The sequence below is a fragment of the Pagrus pagrus genome (genome assembly GCF_965226575.1).
Source record: "Pagrus pagrus genome assembly, chromosome: 8".
In the NCBI taxonomy this organism is placed as follows: domain Eukaryota; kingdom Metazoa; phylum Chordata; class Actinopteri; order Spariformes; family Sparidae; genus Pagrus; species Pagrus pagrus.
Window position 1 is genome coordinate 2422120 of NC_140192.1, and position 6650 is coordinate 2428769.

The window sequence follows — 6650 nt, forward strand, 5'->3', positions numbered from 1 at the left end:
CTTGTTTGGAAAAGGTCATAGTCAATCACGACCTGCCTCTCCTGAAAAACATTTCACATGTGACCCTTTTCCTCTAAGCTGTACAGCGGCAGCCTGTTGCGTTTCACTTTTTTAGTGATGTGTTTTCCCTGGAAGCTGCTTTCAGAGTGTTTTCAGTCTGTTCCCCTGTGAAATAAATCAAGTGTGGGCGGCTTCGAGAAATCCAGAGTTTCCTGTTTGCATCACTGCGTCTGCACATGCAATTTCACATGTCAATGCATTTTCTTGTAATGTGTCAAACGTTAAATGCACATGTAAAGATGGTCGGATGTTTTTTTTGAATCCCTGGAGTGAATTCTGGGTGAGTGTGATGTTGCTAAGGTGCCCTTGAGCACAAGTGCTTATCCCCTCGGTTCATACTGTGCAAGCTGGTCTGCGGCCAACAGTTAATGCGATTAAATGGCTGCAGCTCGGTGTGAATGTGCGATTAAAAGTCAAGCAGGGGCTCAGATTACTGGAAACACTTGTAAAAATGGTATATTCTTCATTTGTCAACATGATTTCAGTCCAAAATGGACAGAATCATACGATTAGAGCTGCGCTAAGCAATATTTTTATATTCAATTCGCTGAAATGTTTGTTTTTATAAATAACATTCATGATGACTTGATCAGATTGTATTGGCGGTGGTCAATGACATCACCTTTTTCAAACTGAGACAGATATCTTTAAAAACAATAGTTGATTGGGAAAATGTGTTTTTAAGACCTTTAACAATAGTTAAACTACTAAACAAAAGGTGAGAGCGGTCACAGCCCACAAACAATTATCCCCCAAATGTTACATGGACCATTTTAGTGTCTATCAGCTTATTATTTTTGGCAACATTAATGTTTTGGCTAACTGTCATTGCACGGATTAATGGCCGTGGTTGCAATTGCACATGTACAACCCTGAAAAGGGGAGTGAAGGATTAGCATTTGCATTAGCGTTGCAAACTGAATCAGTGGTAAGCATAACAGATAGGCACCTGGATAAACACCTCTTGTTTACTGAGAGGTTGTTTTGTTTCACCGATGGACAAATCTGTGCGGTCCTGGCTGCACTGAACAGAGTGAACTACATCTCTCCGTTCACTCCGGGTGCTTTGTGCTCAGGGTGGACAAGTTTCTGCCTCAGAGTGTTGGTACTGTAGGTTCGAAGTGAAGCGTATGTGGTGTTCATCGAAGATCTTCAATAAAACACCTCATCCCACAGGAGGGCCGACTCCTCAGGTCAAGACTCTGCTGTCCATCCATCTATGTCAAACTGGAACGACCGTCTTTGAAGAGAGGAGGTGGCCTACGACGTTACTTATCACCCACCTCTGCATGAATATTGGGAAACTGGCAATAAACAAATTTTATTCAACAGTACTTGTGTTTTTGGAGGAGAAGGTAACGTTGAGATCGATGAAGTCGTGTGACAACGTACAGGACTGCTGTAGCCCACTTCAGTGTTAATGGCCCGCTGGTAATGACAAACCTAATCATATATTTAGGAGACGGCATGAATATAATGGACCACAAACAGCTTAGAAAGAGTGAACACTGCTTGTATTCACCAGGTGGCTGGAACATGACGAGGATAGGTAAGTAGTTAAACACAAAATGTAATCTGCCGATGTGTTTGCAGCTCATTTTGCTGCCGACGTGGCCAAAAAACAAAACAAAGAAGAATTACTCAGGTGGCTGTATGGATATCTGACAGTTTGCATAACTGTTGGGAACATCTGCCGTGGGTCAGGGGACAATAAGCCTTTAATGGCATTAATTAATTCATTAACATAATCTGTATAAACTCAGCAGGATTTTAAATGATTGATACAAAACAGCGGAGCACCGGGCTCAGTGTGATCATTTCATTCATAACCTTCTTCTTTATGAAAACATGTATTTTAAAAGGAGGAGTTCAATAAATATCTTGTTTGAGAGGTGGCATTTGTGGTCGGCTGCACATTCGGCTGCTTTATAATAAGCTGTTCACAATATGCAAAGGTCAGTTTTGCATGAAAAATACTCGAGAGAAAAATAATATCAGCTCGCATCCGGCTGAATCTTGTTGCCGTCAGACGACTCTGGGCCGGAGAAAATGAGCCAGGGAGCTGCAGGAAATCATAATAATTAGGAGAACGTTTTAAAAAATCATGATATGAAACATATACATGCATTTTTTTACTGTTCCCCTCCCCTACACGCTTATAGTTATGTTTTCACCCGTGTCTGTTCGTTGGTTGGTTTGTCAGCAGGATTACACAAAAATTACAGAAAGGATTCCCAGTAAATTTGGTTGGAGGACGAGTCTCGGCCCAGAATAGACCCAGTTAGCTTTTGGTGCAGTTCTGGACAAGCGGGACGGATCCAGGAATGTTTCTTTAACACTGTGAGATGGGCTGTTTTTTTGTCATTAATATTAATTTCTCTGGTGTCGCACGACACACGGGCAGACGAGAGACTGAACGAAAAGCGAGCTTTTAATAAGAAAAATCAAAATCCGTGAAATACAAAATGCAAGGACCAAAAACACAGAAGCTAAACAAAGTATCAAATCAGAAGGCAGGGGTAGGAACCAGGAGGAACGTGGATCAGAAACATAAACAGATGAGACAACAGGAACAGAGCAGGACGGGAAACTAAAGAGACGAACTGACGAAGAGAAGGTGAGCTCACAGACGAGGGAGGGATGACCGGACACAGGTGAAACACATCAGGGAGTGGAGGACGATCAGGTGGAAAAATACGGACAGAGGGAGGAGATGGAGGACGACAACAACACATGAAGGTAGAACTTCAAAATAAAACAAAAGGAAATAACACAAACTCAAACTATGACATGGATCTCGATCAGGCGTATTTAGGTGGCTGGTATCAGTGAGTGAGTACAACTTGATGTGGATAAAGAGGACAAAGAATATATTTCACTGAACTGTTGAAGTCGGGTTTTTGTAGAGCTGACTGTGGGAAGTTTTTTCCCTCCTTCTCCAGTTAAGTAGTATTTTTTTCTCGGATTACAAGTAAAAGTTTGATCATTTGTGTTGAATAAGTGTTGAGTTTCTCCCGGTTGCTGCCACTAGATCCTCTGTCTTTTGTTTTACTATCTCCTTATATCCGCACGTCTGTAAAATCTAAATCTTCTTTTAAATTCTGATGGTTTTTTGTGGCCCGTCCTCTTCCAGGCCACCACAGCCTCGTCCTGCTCAGTCGTCCTCCTGGATCCACACTCTTCATATATATTTTATATGATTCACTTGTATCAGACATTCTTTCAATGTTGTTTTGTTCTGTACATGCGACGTCTAGTACATGTCTTTCCGTCCTGGGAGAGGGATCTTCCTCACTTGAATCGAGGGTCTGAGGACAGAGGATGTCGTTCAGATTTTAAAGCCCACTGAGGCTGATGTTGATTGTGATTTCTGGGCTTTATAAATAAATCTTGATTTGTTTTACAGAAGCCAAACCTGCTAAAAATAATCATTTTCCTTGAATCGAATAAGAAGATGGTCATTTACAGTACACATGTTGACTTATTTGGACCTGGAAACGTACTTTTTAAAACTTATCGACATCTTTAAAGCAGCAAAAAACGTCTCTCTGTTTTTCTCGGTAACTTTTTTTTAGTTTGTTGTAGATTTATGAGTCAGAAATGGAGACAGCCATGACTGAAATGACACCAGCTCATCGACCGTTTATTTTTTTAGAAGTGCTTTCTATTCAGGGAATATGGCACGAGGAGAGGCAGGAGCTGTGTGCAGCTTGTATGGTGTTCGTACGCTCGATAGCAAGAGAATGAGAAAGAGGAAATAGCAGCTGAAAATCAAATGTGTCACAATCCCAGTCACACATATTGATGTGGAGGTGCATGCAGACACATTTGTATAAGACAGTATGTTTATTGTAACGTAAACAGGACCTCCCCCGCCTCCGCGCTGCAAATGTAAAACATTTCTTCTTAATTAGCTCAATGGACGAGTTTTCAGCTGAGGGAACTGATTCGATCCATAAATGAAATGCATTGTTTTGAATTGGTGCATAGAAAACTGTTTTATTGTCTTAATAAATTGCCGCTGAACACCGACTGACATGCCATGAATTGCTTTTCTTGGCTCATCTGAGCAGATTTCCTGGCAGAGAAGACGAGGTGTGCAGACGGAAAGCAGTCCGTTCATCTTTCATGACTTTCACCACGGCTGTCTGATACGTTCGACTCCACCGATCAATGAACAATGAACACTGAGCAAACTATGCTTCATTATCTTTGTTTATATCTCATTTGTGCAAAATTAACAATCGACAATCTTGAAATCCCTTCTCACTTTCTCCAGACTCCAGATCAATTTAATTAATCCGAGTCCTTTATTTTAATCCGCCTCAACGTACTTCAGAAGTCTCCGCGTTCGGCCTTGTTCGGCTTACACAGACGCACAAAACCCCCCGAACTCATTTTCTGATTAGACGATATGTGTGCGCTGAAGCAAATCGACACTCGATGCGCGGCTGATAAAATGGTAATAATGGGCAAACAGACAAAAGGCTTTTCAGTGACTCTGAAATCATTAACTCTTATTTGATTTGGCAGGTTGAGGAGGACGTCTCTCAGTTACGACGCAGGGAGGGGGTCGGCAGCAGCAGGAGGGCTGCTAGTGTCCACAAATCACAAGGCTGAATATTACACGTCTGTTGCTCAACTACTAAAACAGTCATCTCGGGCTTTGATTAAAAAGGTCGATCACGTCCATCTTCTCATGCAACGCAACGAGCAAGACGCACTGAGACGAAACGTGATCACGAGGTCATTGATTTAAGATGGCTCTTTAAATAAATTCATTTCACAACTCAACCGACGTAAGCCTCACCCTGTCGGCAATACAGAGTGGAGGAAAATACCATTATGCAATCTTTCTAACATAGACATTCATATCATGGTGATCTCACGCAATGACCAGCATCGTCATGTGTCGCTTTTCAGTTTCCTGTGTGCTCCCTGATGTCTTTGTCAGGTCGTCCTGTGTTGTCCCCTCGTGTCTTCCTGTGTCTCCTCATGTTTTTCCTGATTTGTACTTTTGGTTGTACTTTGTTTGAGCGTTCGTGTTCTTACTTTCTATTTTGTAATTTGCACTTCATGGTTTTTTGGATGCTATCATTTTTGGATTTCGGCTCGTTATTAAAGCTCGCTCTTTATCCTGCTTGCCTGCCTGAGCGTCTTACATTTGGGTCCCCGCCATTTTGCCACGCCTGACACAGCATAGCTCCAACAAACTCCTGAGCGCCTGAGCGGAGGTGTTTTTTAATAACAATGCTGTCATTCAAGTACTGAAAAAGGTTGGATTTTTCTTTACAGGCAATAAATAATGCTGGGTTTTAATAGGGTCTAACTGTCTCCAGAAAACACTGATGATTTAATTGGTTTGGCATGAAAAATCTTAAACGACGCCTCAGGTTGGCCAAGAGATGAGCAGACGGAGCCAAGCTAGAAACCAGCGAGCGGTGTGCTTCATATGTGATGGAAAGTAACAATCATCTGCTCACAAAGTGTTTCACAGACTCCGCTTTGTGTGGTAGGAAGAAGTGATGATGTTCAGTACCCCTCCACCCCTCACATCATTAAACAGTTATAGAGAGCTGAAGTCCCGACTGGTTTCCCTCATGGGACCTTATTTTAGAAAAACTTTTGAGTTGTGTCATGAAACTGATGATGTTTGTCAGTTCAAAAGATAATCTTCAAGTCAATAAAGTCTCAGTTTGTCATCAAACTAATGAAATATCAGACTGTGAAAATACGTCATTATAAAGACGACACGGCCAACAGGCTCGTTAGTGACGTTGTCTCCTAACTGAAACGTTGTAGAGCTGCTCCTTTATATTAGCAGCTCTCAGAACTGAACCAGAACCAGCTCTCCTTTCACAGAAGTGCAGTTGTCAATATGAGCAGATTTATTGTGATCTTCATCTTTTTTACGACCTTTTCTGTGCTGGCCTTGTACACATGTTCCAAGTTAAGGTATATGTAGTAATGCATGCTTATATATTATTTGCATGAATATAGTAGTTAATCCAACAAACCATGAATGAATTTCTGTTTAATTATTTCAAAAGTATACATGTGTCTGTATACACGCTCTTTTTGTCAACATGACTTCGTTAGAAATTGTTTACCAATAAAAACTAGATGATATTTTGCTTAATTACAACAAATTACAGCTTTTGCTACACACAATTTAAAAGATAATCTTTCAAGTCTCAGTTTGTCGTCATTAAAGTAAAATATCATCTGGCTCTGCTCAGCACACGTCACCAACACCAACACGGCCAAAAAAGATGAAAATCACAATAAATCTGCTCATAATGACGACTGCAGTTATGTGGAAGGAGAGTTGATCAGTTCACAGTCTGATATTTCATTAGTGTGATGACAAACTGCGATTTAATTGACTTGGAAAATTTGATTTTAAACTGAAAAACATCATAAGTGTGATTTATGACACGACTCAAACAGGATCAATGATGTATTTGCAGTGGCGGAGTTAAGAAATTTGGGGCCCAAGGCAAAGGCAGGCATGGGGCCCTCTGAAATGAGAAGACAACACACAAAACAACAGGTCAATTATACAGAAACATACGTTTTAACAGCATACA